This window comes from Acanthochromis polyacanthus, chromosome 21 (genome assembly GCF_021347895.1).
Source record: "Acanthochromis polyacanthus isolate Apoly-LR-REF ecotype Palm Island chromosome 21, KAUST_Apoly_ChrSc, whole genome shotgun sequence".
Taxonomy (NCBI): Eukaryota; Metazoa; Chordata; class Actinopteri; family Pomacentridae; genus Acanthochromis; species Acanthochromis polyacanthus.
Genome location: NC_067133.1, coordinates 21,363,451 through 21,379,931, shown reverse-complemented (window position 1 = coordinate 21,379,931; position 16,481 = coordinate 21,363,451). Strand labels below are relative to the sequence as shown.

Sequence of the window (16,481 nt, the reverse complement as noted above, 5' to 3'; positions counted from 1 at the left end):
CAAGAACAAAACACTCCTCATCTTGCCAGTTCTGTTTAGCCTGATGTCATTTTAAGTAGCATGCCTCTATTTGAAGAAATGCTTCCTGGAGAAAGGAAGAATTGTCATCTTACCTGCTGCTGCAGCACAGGCTGAGTGACAGCACGATTGAATGGGACTGTCTTTTCTGTACCCCTCCCCATCTCATTAGGGAAACACCAGCCTGGATTTCAGGGTGCTGACAGGCTGTTTCAGTGTGAGGGGCTGCCCTGTGCATGGACATGCCATCCCTTTGGCTGCCTGCTGAACACTGTGCTCTGTGTTGATGAGGACGGCAGGCACACTGATCACATTTCTAGCAGAAGCAGGAACTGAGAATTAGAGGGTTCCTGCTACCAGGCCCCTTCGTTCCTCCGAGTCCTACATGACGCCAAACTAAAACCATGTGTGTTCTCACCCTGTGGACCTCCGTATACAGCCAGCCCGGCTGCCTGGCTGGCTGGTTGGCAAGTGATGTAGTCTTCCTAACAACATATGATCTCAGGAAACATTCAGCTCCTCCCTCTTACCGTTGTTATTTGAAATCCCCCCTCTGTGTAACTTCACTGGGGTCTCCTGGGGAAAGTGGTAAGTGATTCCTCTCTGTGTCTGGACTCCAAAGATACACCCCTCCCTTTTTAAGCTGTCATTTAAGGTTAGACACACGATGGATGTGATTGGGGAAGTACAGTAGTCTGTCCCTGGCCTCAAAGGTCATTTCCTGCTGCCACAGGTTAAGTAGGAGCAGATTAAGAAAAATGGCTTAAATTCACAATAACAATAATGAAACTAACTTACTGATAATTATGTATAGTTTAACTCTAATCACATAAACTGATCAGTATTAAGTTAGAGGGAAAAACATCACTCTAAAAATGTATTTATTTTCTTTCAGAGAGAAAAGGTGTTTTGATTCTCATATGTTTCTCATCCCCAAAAATTTCATTATCCCTCAAACACCTTCTAACACCATTTTTAACTAATAAACACTTATGACTTTTGATATTAAAGAATGCAATGAAGTAGTCTTTGTCTAATCTCATCAATAAAGTCTCACAAACTTGGATTTCAGCACAAATAAACTTTTTTTTTCCTGGTAGCAATGTTTCATTGAAACTTTTTCAGTGTTATCAGTCTCATGACATGCTCAGACATGGGAATACCCCTGAGATGAAGTATTTATGTTGATGGAAAGTGAGGGTGTATGAAGCTGATTAGGGTAAAATACCTGTCTCTTCTCTCAATCCTTCCAAATCAGAATGTCTGTTTACAGAAAACACTGACTGATGAAGGGATAATCTGTCAGAAATATACAGTTATGTACCACTTCTTACTTTGTCTCACTCTTTCTCTTTGTGACTTCTGGTGCTGTTACATTTTCAAGTCAGAAAAAGCCGATTTATCCAATGCATAGAACTGACTAAACTGACTATACATCCAAAATTTAAAAATACGAAGAAATGTATATTCTATGAGGGCTTCTGTGTTCGTATTCCTCCTGCTCTTGTCAAATCATTTGTGACACTGTCCAAGCCTTCCTCTCCTGTCTCCTGTGGAAGTCAGCCCTGGCCAACCTCCTACTACCCATTTTTTTCTAATGAGACATGCATTGTAGGGACACCTGTGGGCTGCCATTTCCATTGGGGGGGGGGGGGAGTGGAGGGATGGGGGCGTGGCAGCATTGCTCGCTTTTAATCAAGACGCGTTGACTAATCGCCCAAGGATTAGGCTCTTAGACAAGGCCTCTTTCATTCTGATACTCCATATAGTGCAAAGACTCTACTTGGAGATGAGAAGGCGGGGGTAAGAACATTTTTTGGGGCAAGGGGGAGTGCAGATGGCATACTGTACCTGGGTGTGCTTTGTTTGATCATGCCTGAGCCCTCTGCATGTACACACAACACACATACCCCGACGCTGGATCCTTTCCCAACTCTCTGACGGGAGACAGCTCTGCATAGTTCTCACAGCAATCACATACTGTGCGTCGGGGTAACGCATGTACAACAGTCTTCCCAGAAAGCAAAGAAATTAAATAGCAACGGTTTGCTTTCTTTGAGGAAAACTATTGTATCATCTCCCACTTTGCCCTGTTTAAAGACAAACACACACTTGCACACACACATATATTCATACACAGGCAAACTGTGACTAAGATTGAGTTTAGCATACCGTGAATTGTTTGTGTAAGTGTGTTTCAGAGTGGACTGTGGACCTGTTTATTGTTCTATGTAAATGAAGCAGGGAGACAATGTTTGGGCTCTGTGGCAATACTGCCAAACTGCTGATGTAGCCCAGACCCCTCTGGGGTTTGATGAGGTCATTCTTAACATACACTACAGACACACACGTATGCTACACATGCATGTAGTTCAAGGCACAGACATAATTCAGAAATGCATTGCTACAGACCAGGTTTTAGGCTATTGCTGCATGTATGCTGACTTTGTGTCAACTAGTCAAAGTGGTGATTAATAATTTATTGTCTGTATATAATAGAAGACTTTTCAATCTTTGCATCGGAGAAGAATGCGCACAGAAGAGATTTAGTTTAAGTGATATGTTCTCATTTAAAAGAGGGAAATAATCAGGTGCAAATATACTGTATGTACATTTTAACTTTAGCATTCAGGCCTAACTGACAGCTTTGTGTGACATCACTTGAGACAATTATATCAGGCTTTACACAGCTCCCCTTATAGCCACAAAAGGCTTAGGGCTAAAAAGTATTTGATTAATTTTGTCCGCTCCTTAAGATCTGTAGTCACACTTTGATGTGGAAAATAGGTTCCTCTTTAAGACAGGTTTGAGCAATTGTGAAGGTATCCATTAAAAGAGAAAACTGAAGTTTCTTCAGAAAAGCAAAATTACATTTTCCAGTTAAGAGTGCACAGGTACTGCCAATGTGGTCTTCAGATTTCATCTGTCAGCCCCTATTTTATATACATATGTATAACTGAACTAGATGCTACAGTCTGTTCAAGAAAAGTCTGTCAAGTCAATTTCATGGTCATTGCAAAATAATGTTTTGTTGTTCTAGGTAATCTGCTTTTGGCTTGTGAGATTTAAAACTACTAAGGTGTGACATGTTGTTTTTCTGGATTCTCCGTTTGCACATTTGCCTCGGAAGCTTGTGAGTTTCAGGTTTCACACACCTATTTGAGCAACCTGCTACACACTAAGCCATCTCTGAGCAGATCATGATGCAGAGCAAGCAGAGGCCCAAGTCAGTTCTTGTAGCATGTCAAAGGAGAACAAACACTTGTCTTTTTCAAAAGCTTCTGCTGGGGTAGCACGTTGCAGAGGTCTCCTATTGTTCCTTTGATTAACCCTGACTGATCGATGTGTTTGCACTGAGCACACTTTAACCAGCAGCCTGGAATCTTCAGAAGTTTTCCTTACGTCTGATTTGTCACAGTGACACCTTTTCTGAAAGCTGCACATATGTTACAGGTGAGGTAGGCTCAAGTGTGCCTTGTTAACCACATTTTCTTAGTGCTTTTATGTGTTCTTTCAACCATGTACACTTCTCAAGTAGCCCTGGCTCAAGCAAACATAAATGAAGCAACATACACGAGGAAGACATCACAGTTAAGTGTCAGGCTCCCAGAAAGACAATTTGCTACCTGGAACTGCATTACAATGTTAATTTCTTTGGTGCTGAGTTACAATATTAAGCAATATCACTTTTCTGTAATATATTTGCTCTCAAATACATACGGTGTTTTTGTAGTCACAGGAGCAGCCTAGAAGCGACTGTCAGCCTGGCTCTGCAGGTTGTGGGCTGTTTCACTCAGCTAGTGTGGAAATGATAACAAAAGGGATAAATTAAATACTACTAAAGCATTTGTGGCTTGGGAGATAGAAGAGAGAGACATATTTTACAGAGAATGGGCGGTGCAAGGTAAGAAGCTGAGGCTGCAGGATATGAATAGGTGTATGTGTGTCTGTTTATATATGTGTATGCATTAAAACGCTGTGTTTACGAAGCAAAGGGCTGGGAACGAAGGGTTTGGCCCTCCAGGTGTGTGTGCCGGTGGTTGTCAGGGCTTGTGAGACCTGCTGCGGAGGTGGCTACGTGACGGAGGTAATGATAGGTTGTGGCAGGTGAAGATGTGAGTGTGTGTGTATGTGTGTGTTGTTTCAGGCAAGTGTTAGCTTGGCTCCTGATGACATACACACACACACACACACACACACACACACACACACACACACACACACACACACACACACACACACACAAAGGCCAATGTGCATAGTCAACAACGTACCTTATATCAGACTTCACATCCCACGTAGCGTGAGCAATTAGACACATGACATCAAGATGAGTAAGCACTTGTCAAGTGAGGAGGGCCGAGCTACACAAGTCAGGGTCAGACAATTCTCAACCCACCAGCTCCGTCGGAAATGCAGGCGCTTAAATCAGGTGACAGAAGGGGTCAAGTTCAGGTTGAGCTGTAGTTTGGTACTAAGTGCCTCCCATCTGAACTGTTCACTTTACAAGGTGGTGAATGTTTTTAGCTCTTTGGGGTGCAATTATACAGAATAAAGACAATTCAATCACTCTGAAATGCTTACTTGTTGATTTTATTTGGGGGTGCACAGTGGATTGATTGGCACTGTTGCCTTATAGCTAGAATATTCGCTGTTCGCATACCAGCATGTGCCTGGGATCTTTCTGTGTGGAGTTTGCATGTTCTCCCTGTGCATGTGTGGGTTTCCTCCTGGTACTTCGGCTTCTTCCCATCCTCCATAAATAAGCTGAGGTTAATTTTAAATTGTCTGTAGGTGTTTGTTTGTCTCTGTATATAGCCCTGTGATAGACTGGTGTCCTGTCTGTGGTGTCCCCTGCCTTCATCCTTAGTCAGATGGAATGCCCCCTCCCCCACACACACACCCCACACCCCCTCCCCCACCCCATTATCCATACATAATGGATAAATGGATGGTTTTATATGTGCAGATGAAAATGATTCCAAAAGTGCACTTCTGTTGTATTTGCAATATGTACAGATGGGTTTGTTGTACATGCTACAGAAAACAATACCCAAAAATTACACTGAAGACCATTTTTGTTGTTTAATCTGGTCTCAAGATCACATGGAGCCCAGATAAGTATAGTTTGAGTCTTTAAAATATCGGGAAGGTTACCAAATTTCTGTCGAAAAGTAACTTGTGCATCCATTTAACTTGAGCCCAGTTTTGGTTGTCATTGTTAGTAAGAACCCAAATAAACAAAATCAAAATAGGCTGTCAAAAAAAATTGTGGCTTGAACCAAAGAAAAATTGAGTCACTGTGCCGTAAGACAGTTATAGTTGACACTGTCAGAAAATGCAAGGAATCGGGAAAGTTGTTCCTCCTATATATTCAGCTGAGAGGTTGCCCAAGAAAAATCTTCACTATTCTTTCATCCCGGAAAAATTTTGGTCTGTGTCCTAAGGTGTTTTTAGAAACAACTGGGTTTAAGATAACTAGACAGATCATGTGGACTTAATTTTCTCTGAAGATTCTAGTAATAGGAGTAGCAGCAACACTACCAGTCAAAAGTTTGGACACACCGTCTCATTCAATGCTTTTTACTTATTTGTAGTATTTTCTACATTGTAGATTAATACTGAAGAATAACACTTTTTTGTTTACAACATAATCCCACATGCATTCTTTTATAGTTTTGATGTCTTCAGAATTAATCTACAATGTACAAAATAATTAAATAAAAACCATTGAATGAGAAGGTGTGCCCAAACCTTTGACTGGTAGAGCACATACTCGCAAACAATGAAGATACATAAGCTCAGATCTGCAGATGTTTAATGACAAGCACATACCTGGAGCTCATTAAACGGGATATTCACAGCACTACATTCTCCTGTCATTTACAGTAATGTGTAAAGATAATAGTCCTGCTTGACAGAGATGCTCATTGTTGTGGCTTGCTGTGAGGCCTTGCATCTCGGGGAAACAGAACTGGCTGTGGCTAGTCGACTCACACAATAAAGTTCTCAGGCGGACCTTTTCAGTACTGGGGCATTCCACAATGGTCTTACCACTCTGGCCGCATCCGTTTGCCCGAGTCTGTGCTCCTCTGTTGTGCCATACCACAATATGTGAAAACACACACACACAGAGGAAGAAGAGAGAGAGGAGAGGGAGAGACAACAGGCAAGCTATTGTCTTGTCTTACATAGGATTGGCTCACAGCGACTCATGTCTGATTCTAAACTTCAAATTGTGGTCCAAGACAGTTGAGCTGCTGTTGCCTTATGTCAAGATGACTGATATTCGCTGATTTATGTTAAGGACGTGTCAGCTACCATTTAACCGTCAAACAGTAAGATATATAAAGATAATGACACAGGTGACAAAAGATTTTCAGACAGCCCCCAGTCATCTTGAAAATGGTAACTTGCCACATATCATACTCAGGGGTGAATTTATTAAATAATACTCAGTCAGATGAACAGTGGGGAACTGCTGCTTTGGTTTGGGAGCTTTTCTCCACAAAGATTAGACACTATTGTAAGGCACATGTGCATAAGTCCTTTTGAGATCATTTTTCGATTAGATTTTCAATTCTGAATTAGACTCTAATGGGTTGAGTTAAAAGACGTCAAGAGGATATTTCCTGCTGTCTGAGGAATTAGTGATAGTTCAAAGAAATCCAATTGTTGACAGCAGCTGGTCTTCTCAAGAGCTCTGACTTTGTCCTACTGTATAAAGAAGCAACTGCTTTAGTCAATCCCAAACAGTATCAAAGTAGTACATCCCCTCCCCATGCACTGCAGTAGAAAGCTTTATGCTTTAGACAGTATTAAGCTGTCTGGAGAGATATCAAAGCATCCTTCCTCCATCCTTGACTTTTGTTGTTTCTCTTCAGTTCATTCCTTTTTCCGTCCCAGAGACAGCAGTGCCCAGAGGCAGTATCAGTGCTTATATTTGTGATTTTTTTGGCAGAGGAACAATGCTTTAGTTTAGGCAGTGCATTCCTGATTATTGACACACTGTGGTGTGGAGAAGGATTAGCGAGTGCCTTGGTTTTCTGATTCTCCAGCTCAGACTCGTGAGCAACACCTGGGTGTATCCATGACAACAGGCATCACAATGAACAGTGATTTCACCACCAACCGGTTTGACAGAGAGTCTTTGGCTGTGCTTGTAAAAGGAGGGTCACTCAAGAGAGGTGAAGAGGGAAATGTTTGCTTGACGTTACCAATGTAACTCAAAGTTGGTCAATGTAAAGGTTTCTGGCAGGTGAAAGAGTTGAGTTCTACTTACTTGTAATGTCTGAATGTCAGTCATCAACGTCATGGTATATCTAAGCATTAAAATGAAGCCAACCGAACTTGCTTACTTACTCTTAAGTTACACCCATAAAATAATTTTTTTTTTTCAAGTTTCTATTCTGTATGTGCAGTAGAAATAGTTTTACAGAGAGTAGATGGTGGTTTGTAGTTTCTGCAAGAGGAGCTGGACCCATTCTGACAGCCCTGATTACCTGTGTCCGGCCGGCCCACATGTGGTTTGTGGTGAGATAGCCTGATAGCTGGGACTGAGGCAGTTTTGTTGTGAAGTCTGCTGAGGGTCTCCTGTAGACTTGCTCCTCAATCTTATCAGTACAAGCCCACAGACCCATATCAAACATGCTAGTAAAGACTTTCATTGACATCATGGCCTATTTTGATTCTTGGGAATCTGTTACTCGCTTTCACAAACAAGCGTTAAGAATATGAAAACATGTTTTGTCTCGCATCAGCTATAATTTGAATACACTCCAGGCAATTCAAAGATGTCGTAATTAAGTCTGGAATATCAATCGGTTTAGTTCTATCACATTGCTGATAGAATAACATATTTTTGACATGGTTTTTGACATCACATAAACTCTGCTTGTTTTAATGTTAAAAGAACATTCCCAATACTAGTTCGTTCTGGCATTTTTCCAGGAATATTCTGGGTAACAGCAGTTTGATGTACTCTATTTTGTTGATTGTGATTGTATTCCAAAAAAGTAATATCTTAAAATAGTTCTAATAAACATAGATTTTGATAATATGTTGATTTTTTTATTTTAATTTTATAATCTTCTATGTAGAATAGAGCATGGGATGTGAGAATCATATTTCTCTCTAACATTACAGCAGCAATTGTAGCTGTGTAATGGTCAAGGTTCCAAAAATGAAGGTCTTGTAGCTTTTGTGTCCTTTCCTGAGGGGAGTACAAGTGTTGACAGTAAGCCAGATATCACTGCCTGTCCAGAAGAAAACAGTGCATCCACATAAAGTTATTGTCTATAAATCGAAGAGGTGACTTTAGTCTACACCAGAAACATTATCTCAAACTTGTCAAACTCTGCTTCTAACATGCACTGATAAGTGAAGTATTTAGGGCATTTAACTACTCAGGTTTTGTCTTGTTAGAAGCCAGACAGCTGACCAATATGCCAAGTGGAGAGAAAAACTCATCAGTTTTAAGCTCATCTGAGTCACTGAATGTTTCCAGCTGACTCAGTGTTAGCTTACCTGGTGTTCGTTGTAAAATTAGGCTTTCCACTGTTGTCTTTTTGAACAGAAAAATTGTGCACAGGTGTTCAAAAGCTCAAACTGCTTAACAAGTAATTTACATGTCAATAAGCTATCCCCACCATAAAAGTAATTTATTTCTGATCATTGTTCCAAAAAGTAGTAAGTGGAAAGCGGAGAAGTGCCATCATGCTTTGATAAGGTCATCCGAGAGTAGATGTGGGCAGGTGCCAGATTTAGCTCATAATTTACAAAAGAAAAACATACATGAAATGTTCTTCCTGATAGCTGAGATGTCAAGGAGACTCATACTGCTGTGTGACTGGAAATGAGGGTTGAGTGGAGTGTAGTGGAACCGGACGCAGCCTGCTCAGGAGCCCTCTTACTCCCAACAAGTGGTTTGGTTTGGCACTGTCCCGTTGTTGGCACTGTCAAGTTCTCATACCGATTACTGTTGACGAGCGAGCACTATGATGACATGTCCCATGCAATGCCTTTGGCTGGCACTGTGTCATGGTCAAATTATCACCTGTTCTACTTAATGATGCCAGACTTCTCAAGTAAAAGGCTTTTTGGTCTTTTTGCACTATAACATCAACTGACAGCATATCTGCACTGTTTGGTTATTTTATCAGTGTGACATCACTGACATACCTGACATATTTTCTTTGGGATTCAAGTGAAAAGCATTGTTTTTCTGTGAGAATTTTTTTCAGTCATTCTTTCATCCTGGGTGTGTAATTAATGTGTTAGCCTTGTCATGGTGATGAGGAAGTTCTGTATATTTTTCTTTTTTTCTGATGGCTCATCCCTGTGTGGAAACAAAATTCCCCTGCCAGTAATGGAGTGTTGCCGGCTTTAACTGTGGCCCTATGGTGTAAGGCAGCGTGGGAAGTTTGGTGAACTTCCTGACCCCACGCACCACCACAGCACATTGACCCTCATCACGTGATAAAGGAATGCTCCTTGCCTTTTGTTTTAACATCCACGGCACTCATGGAGTTGAGAGCAATTTTGCATACCATAGAATGATCACTAGCTTGGCATTTTGCCTCCCCATTCTCCTCCAGTGTTATTCTCAAACAGGATTTGCAGGCAGCTCTCTCCTGCATCTTTTAAATCACTTCAAGCGCTACTGAAGCCTTTTTCACTCAAAGCAGGCACCAATCTAATGGCATCATTTGGGCTTGCACACATCGAGAGAATCAACGCCTTTTTTTTTCCATGCCTAAGTTTTTTGTGAACAGGGGAAAACAAAAGGCTGGCCCAGTTAAGCGCATCTTGGCTGGCGGGCTGAATAGAGGGGCCCCTTTCATGGCTGTTTATGAGCACCCCTCTTCAATACACACGTACAAATCACATCCAGTTCTCCCAATGGCTCTTCTGATACGAGGATGATGACAGGGAATGGAGGGGAGGGGAGTGGGGCTGAATCTCATAGTGCTTCTCTCCCATTTTTCTCTTCCAGTTGGTGTATTTCCACCCCTTGTCACCCCAACTTTACTATCTCATCCATTAGTTTGTTTTCACGATTTGAATCATATTACATAAGAGCAAGTCAAGTGTCTCTGCCGAAAACATCATTAAAATGTTTCAAATAGCACAGGCTGGACAGAGAAAAGGGCACACAAAACTGGAGTTTCGTAGTACACAGTTTATTAGGAGAAGTAATAATCAAAGCCCATTGCAGAAATGTGGCTGACATGACGGTGTGCGTGAAAGGTTATTACAACTTTAACTAATAATTATTTTCATGAACAATCAGTTGATTGTTTTTCCTTCTTTTAGTGACTTGTAATTGAAGTCTTTAAAATATCACAAATTTTCTGGAGCTGAAGTTGACACCTTTAAAATCACTAGTTTTGTCCTCTGGAAAACTAAAAATCCCCCCCCCCCAAAAAAAAAAAAAAAAAAAATATTTTCATGAATATTAATGCACAAAAATCACAAACTCTTCACATTTCTAGCAGCTGAACTTAGCTGTTTTTGCATTATTTTAATCATTTTTTTTATTTTCAGCTGTATGCATACCACAGTAGATTTGCATCAAGTTTCATTCCACTTGGAAATTATAAAAGGTGTCCAGATGTCCACTGTGCTCCTGTTTGTGTACTACGGTGTGTTACTGTGTACATTTATGCATAGTGAATGACAGACCTGTGGATACATGCCTCATTCTGTGGGTCAGAAAAAAAGGTCAGGAGAGCTGACAACCTTTTAACAAATTGCAAGTCATCTCACCATGAAGTAGATGTTCTTGCAACTACCTTTTTCCGCTCAGTGTCATATCTTGTTCAACAGGTAGGGTTTGATGGACAGGAGGAATGCAGGTTGAGAGATTCGTTTTGCAATGGCAGGCCATTCTTTGGGTGTTCTTAAGCAAACAGACTGGCGCTATGTCCTGTTTTTACGGGTTTCACACGTCACTGTTCAAACTCTCAAACAGGCTGGTCCCCAAGAGTACATGGAAGAGAGCAAACAGTACTCTAATACTTCACCACTCTGACCTTCTGTTAACTTGATACACAAATAGACAAACACACACACCTTTTACCGGCGCAGTGCAAGAGGATGTGTGAGTTGGTCATTTTAATCCTAGGATTATTGTGGTCTATTTGTCGTGCAGCTAGATAAAAGGAAGCAACAAAGACGCTGATACATTGATGCAAACCAAATCCGTCTTCTGTTTCATACCAAAGTGTTTTATCATGTCAGGATAAGTAATGTGAGCATGTCGATTCTCTGGATATTGCAGCAGAGTTGGCTAAGTTCTGATCTGTGTTAAAAACAAAATTTGAACCCTTTGATTGTTGTTTAAATTTTTTTTGTTGTTGTGTTCATGTAATGAAACAGCATTGTTTTTTCAATGCACTATAATCCTCATGAACATAGTTGGTGGTTTCTGTATGTCACATTTAAATGGCTTATGAGTGCCCTGTTACAACTGCATCTGCTCACCTAGTAGAGTGCTACTTTAGTGTGCATGGGTCAAATACATGGAAAAATGGTGGGAATTCTGTGGGAAACTTTGAAAGCTCATAAAATGATGGATTTTCAAGTACTCCCTTAATTCTAACAAAATATAATGAAACAGTGCAATGTCTACTTTTATTAATGGCATGGAAAAATATAGAGGAAACATGTAGTGCTCCCAAATTGGTGCACAGTGCCGTGTGTCTCAGCCTGATTTAGTTTATATAAGCATGTGTGAAGTAGTGAGGTGCGTATGTGTCTGGACTTGTGTGTCACTGCAGTGTGCCTTTACAATTCTGCCAAGCACCCTGCCATGTTTTTCTTCTACACAAAAATAAAGGAACAAAAAAAACACCTACTACTTCTATAGATCCCTGTGCAATATTCTCTATGCTGTTCTTTTCTGCTTGTTTTAAATCTGTCTCTGATATACAAGGCATTCCTTTGTGGTTGTGTAACTTGATTGGACGCGAACAAAGAGAGCAAATGAGACAGAGGGAGGGAGAAAGAAAGAAAAAAAGAAAGAAAGAAAAGGAAAATGGTTTGTCTTGCAGGGTTTCATGTCCTACTGTGCGCTCATATTTCTCAGCCCGCTTCACAGTTGTGGGTGTGATGGCTTATCGTTGGCCTCGTCAGGTCTTTCCGTCATGCGTGGCCTACCTTAATCTCTCTTGTGTACTGTAAACCGCACCTAATAACCCTGCACACGATTAAAGCAAACATCTTAATAACAGCCTGCCTCATTATCAACTCACATTGGGAAAATGAGTGGTTCAACCTCACCTCTGTAATGTGGCTTACAAAAAAGCCAGACAACAGGGCAACCAGCTTATTTGGTGTTTTCCAAAGAAAAAAAGGTGTTGGATTTTGTAATTTTAAAAATCAGAGAAAGAAAAAGAATTGTTGACATTTTAAATAAAGTAATTGTTGCTGATGAATGTGCATAATTCTCTGCAGTTTGTGCACATATTGTCCACATAAACAAGAGCGAGGTGCAGGATTGAATGTAGGGCGTTGCTCTAGAGGGTGCTGTTTACTGGGGAAATGTGATTTCTTTCTCTTTTCCTCCCTGCAGCTCTCACTGAATGTTACTTTTCATGATTTGTGAATATAAAATTTTACACATATTCCATCAATGTATGTTGTGTGTTAAATTAATAATTAAAAACATAATTCTGTGCAGCTCTTGCTATGAGAAGATATTGGTCAAAATGTATATTTTATGTCAGAACCAACTCTCAAGTAAAAATTAGATAAAAATTTCATAAAAGGCATTTATTCTAAAAGGAAAGGTTTTACAATCTTTAAAAGAATGTGTGGTATTGTGCTGCAAGGCTTCCTTGACGTGACATTTGGCCATTGTAATCCCTTGGTGTGTGCATATGTGTGTTTTCCATACCTGTGGATCCCACGCATGTACACACGCATATAAACACACGAACCACCACAGATGTTTACACAAGTTTCACACAGCCAACAAGAGAAGATGACGAGCTGTCAGTCAGACCTCCACAGGCAGAATAGAGACAGGGAAGAATGCATCCGTGGTGATGGTTACACCTGTGCTGTCTGTGATTTCCTGCGGCAATATTGCTGGGTGTAATCCCTAACATCGCCCGTGTTTATGTGTGTGTTTTAGTTACAGGGCTGATACTTGTGTGCTTTTGAGCTTAGGTGGGACTTCTGCTTCACTTACTCTTCAGCTTGGCCCAGGGGCATCCTCCCTAGCCTGCCACACACAGGCTCATCTGCAGCATGTATGGATACAGTAAATACATTTAGTGGTGTTACACAGATTTTCTTCACTTTATGTGTTCAGAATAAAGCATGCATGCATAGAAACCGAAGAAAAAGACTTTAGGTTCTTGTCAGTGGCAATTAGTAACTATCATAGTGGACACTGTTCTTTGTAAACTTGTTATGTAAATGATCATTTATGTCAAAACTCCATTCTAAATTAAGAAAGTGGAAAACTAGATTTTTCAGTTGTTTTGGACCTGAATTGCCATAATAAGATCATTTACAGGAAGCATTAAATTGTGGCTGTTTCCTTATGTACTGAGTATTTGAGAAGGTTTCTTTTTGTTGTTTTATATGGTTAGTGTTTCGTCATGACTGACGCTGGCTGCACCACTGAGGTCATGAATGGGGAGGAGAAAGTTCCAGTGCCAGCAGCTGAACTCACTTTTTATTTTAGTGAATATGCTAAATTTAGAGCTCGGCTGCAGCCAAAAGTTTGTCCCAAACTCCCTGAATGACACACCTTTCGAGAAGTGACTCTTAACATCTGCTATTTTTATCATAATCACACTTTTTCCCCTTTTTTGTTATTTTCTCTTCTCTCTTTTTTCTGACTGACACACTGTAAATGTTGTCCTATTTTTCATTTATGAGATTTGTTGGGTGGATTATTATTGAGAGGATTTTAATTCCCACTAAAGGGAGGGCATGCTTGAGCAGTGTTTGTGAAAACACTGTGCTGTGACGTGAGTAAAAACGGAGAACCAGTAAAAGGTCCTCTCTGCTAACACACCCTCCATACACCGCTGCCCAGTTAAGGGTCTGTTGTAATTGTGACATTTCAACCCCTTCAAAGTTAGGCAGCCAATTGGATAATGGGATTTGGTTTACCATTCTAGGGAGTAAACCAAGTTGTGACAGTGTGTAAAGTTATGAGAACTTCTGGTGACAAAGACAAAACCTAACACTATGTAAAGTCTGACTCATTATAAATACAGTTTCGAAGCCTTTGCATTTCTACTTCTACATGATGTTACATTGCTCAGCTGTTATTTCTGTCTCTGGGCCATGGTGGATGGCACCCTGCTCCACTCTGAAATGGTCAGTGTTATGGAACTTTGTCCTGTGGACTTTAAGCAATTTTTCATTCGTACCACATATTACATCCTCTTATGGTGTTTCACCCAATTTAACCCAGCTGAGCAAATAGAGAGTGAAAAGTTAGCATGTATAGCAATGGGATACTAAATAAAAAATGATGTTTGTCCTCTTTTAATTTTTTTACACAGTGAAGGAATCCAGGCTCTTGGCAATGAGATGTCAACCTTTATTTGTTCCCAGCAATCTTCTGGTGAGTTTATGTGTTTCTGAAAATAGTGCAAAATGTCTTGTTTGGTTTGTGGTGTTTGTTTGTCAAAGTTGTCTTCTGTAAAGCTGTGCAGAAATATGTCCTTAACCGTGTGTCTTTACTGGGGAAGATTAGTTATCATAGAGTGATGCTATGTCCTTCTCCGAGCTTTTGTGTTTAGTCGTGTTTTACAGTGCTTTGCAGCTTTTGTGGCTCACCCAGATGTGCAAAACGTTCTGGAACAAAGTGGATATATGCCAGAGACTTACAGTGTTACTGTGGTTTAAGGCTTATAAAACTGACGCAACTCCTACTTTTACTGTTGGCACAACTGGTAGCCAAGTGTTGTTAACTGTTTAACTTGACATGAAGAACTGAAACAGAATTTACTGGGTGCTGTTTGTTGTGGTGTACTTAAATGATTGTTCTCATCCTCAAAATGGCATCTTAACACAAATCATTTAATTACACTGCTTTGCAAGGGTACAGCCATCAATACTGTTCTGTGACTGCACTGTAGCCTAGAGTGCTCTATGTGCTTATCCACTCTCTCACATCCCATTAGGCCCCCCTTCCTCCTTCACTGGTAGCCCCTATCCCTTACTCCCTTTTTCAGCTGGTTCACTCTCTACCCATCAGTGTTTGCTTGTCAGTATGTCACCCCAGGGTGATGCCCCTCTCTCAGCCCCTTGGGGCCCTTCTGCCTCCGCAGCACTCCATGTTTGCCCAATCATTTGGGAGCCGGATACAGGGATGAATTGTTAACTACAGCAGGTCAGCCAGTGCCCCGCACCCTCCAGCCCTCTCTGCTCTTCCTCGACCTGCTGTTGACTCATCTCCATGGCAATGGGGGAAGGAATTTGTTGTGTTTTTTTTCTCATGGGTCTGCTGCCAGCCAGCTCCTCGCCACCCTCCGCCACCACCACTTCCTCCTCTCTTCATCCTCTCTGTCTCCAAGTGTCCAATGAAAAGGCAGTTGGAGGGAGTCACGTGGTCAGGAAGTGTTGAGGGGTGTATCCCACTGAGTAGAGTGAGTCCGTCTCTGGAGCTTTGCTTTGCTCTGCTTGGATAAGAGGCTTCAAGGGAAAAATATGTGCCCTTTGTTTGGTAGGAAAGCAAGTAGAGCCATCAATGATTTCCTGACACACAAGGCACATAGCCACTTTCAAGCGTTCCTGCATTTCATCATAAATAGATATGTACAAAATAGTTTTGAGGAGCCTACATTGTTTCTCAGTCGAGATATACATGTGGCTTATAATGTGCAACTTACTTTTTAATTTTCGCCATGCTGTGGTTAAGGAAACCCTAAACAGAGTAGGCAAATACACATAAAATTGTGTACCAGTCTATTTCAATACTTCACAAAGCACAGCAATACCAAAAGAGAAACATGTCATCATTCCTCTTATAGTGAAAATGTCATGACAAGTGAAGCTGTTTTAATGCGAACGTAGTTTTGTGCAGTCTTATTCCGATTATTGTCCCAACATGCTGACAAGCTCAAGTGTATGTATGTGTGAGTCTGTTTGTGTGTGCGCGCCCCCACATGTGTCATTAGCTCAGGGCAGGTGAGTGTTTGCCTACCTGTCTCCCTTTATGAGAACCATGTTTGCCCAAGGAATGCACCACATCCGATTTGTCATTGACTCTTATTGTTCCGCTCATCCAACTGGTGCCTTGGGGTTGAGCTGTGTTGTGCCCTGGCAAGTGAGAAATATGTGTTTTTCTTCATCCCTTCCTTTTCTGCTCTCCATCTGTGCAGCAACATGCAACGCTCTTGTCTCAGACCACAGTCAATTAAGACAGAGCATCACTCCAATCATCAGTCTTCAGTCATGCATCACGCAAAACTGATGTGAGGAAAAAAAGAAAT

General features: G+C 41.1%; 1 long non-coding RNA gene across 1 annotated transcript in view; it reads left to right on the top strand.

Moving 5' to 3' along the window:
• LOC110966696 (uncharacterized) overlaps positions 1–16,481 on the top strand; it is a 52,039-nt gene that overhangs the window by 19,854 nt on the left and 15,704 nt on the right. Inside the window, exon 2 of the long non-coding RNA XR_002596758.2 lies at positions 14,547–14,608. This is a non-coding gene — a long non-coding RNA (uncharacterized LOC110966696). The remainder of the gene's footprint in view (positions 1–14,546; positions 14,609–16,481) is intronic.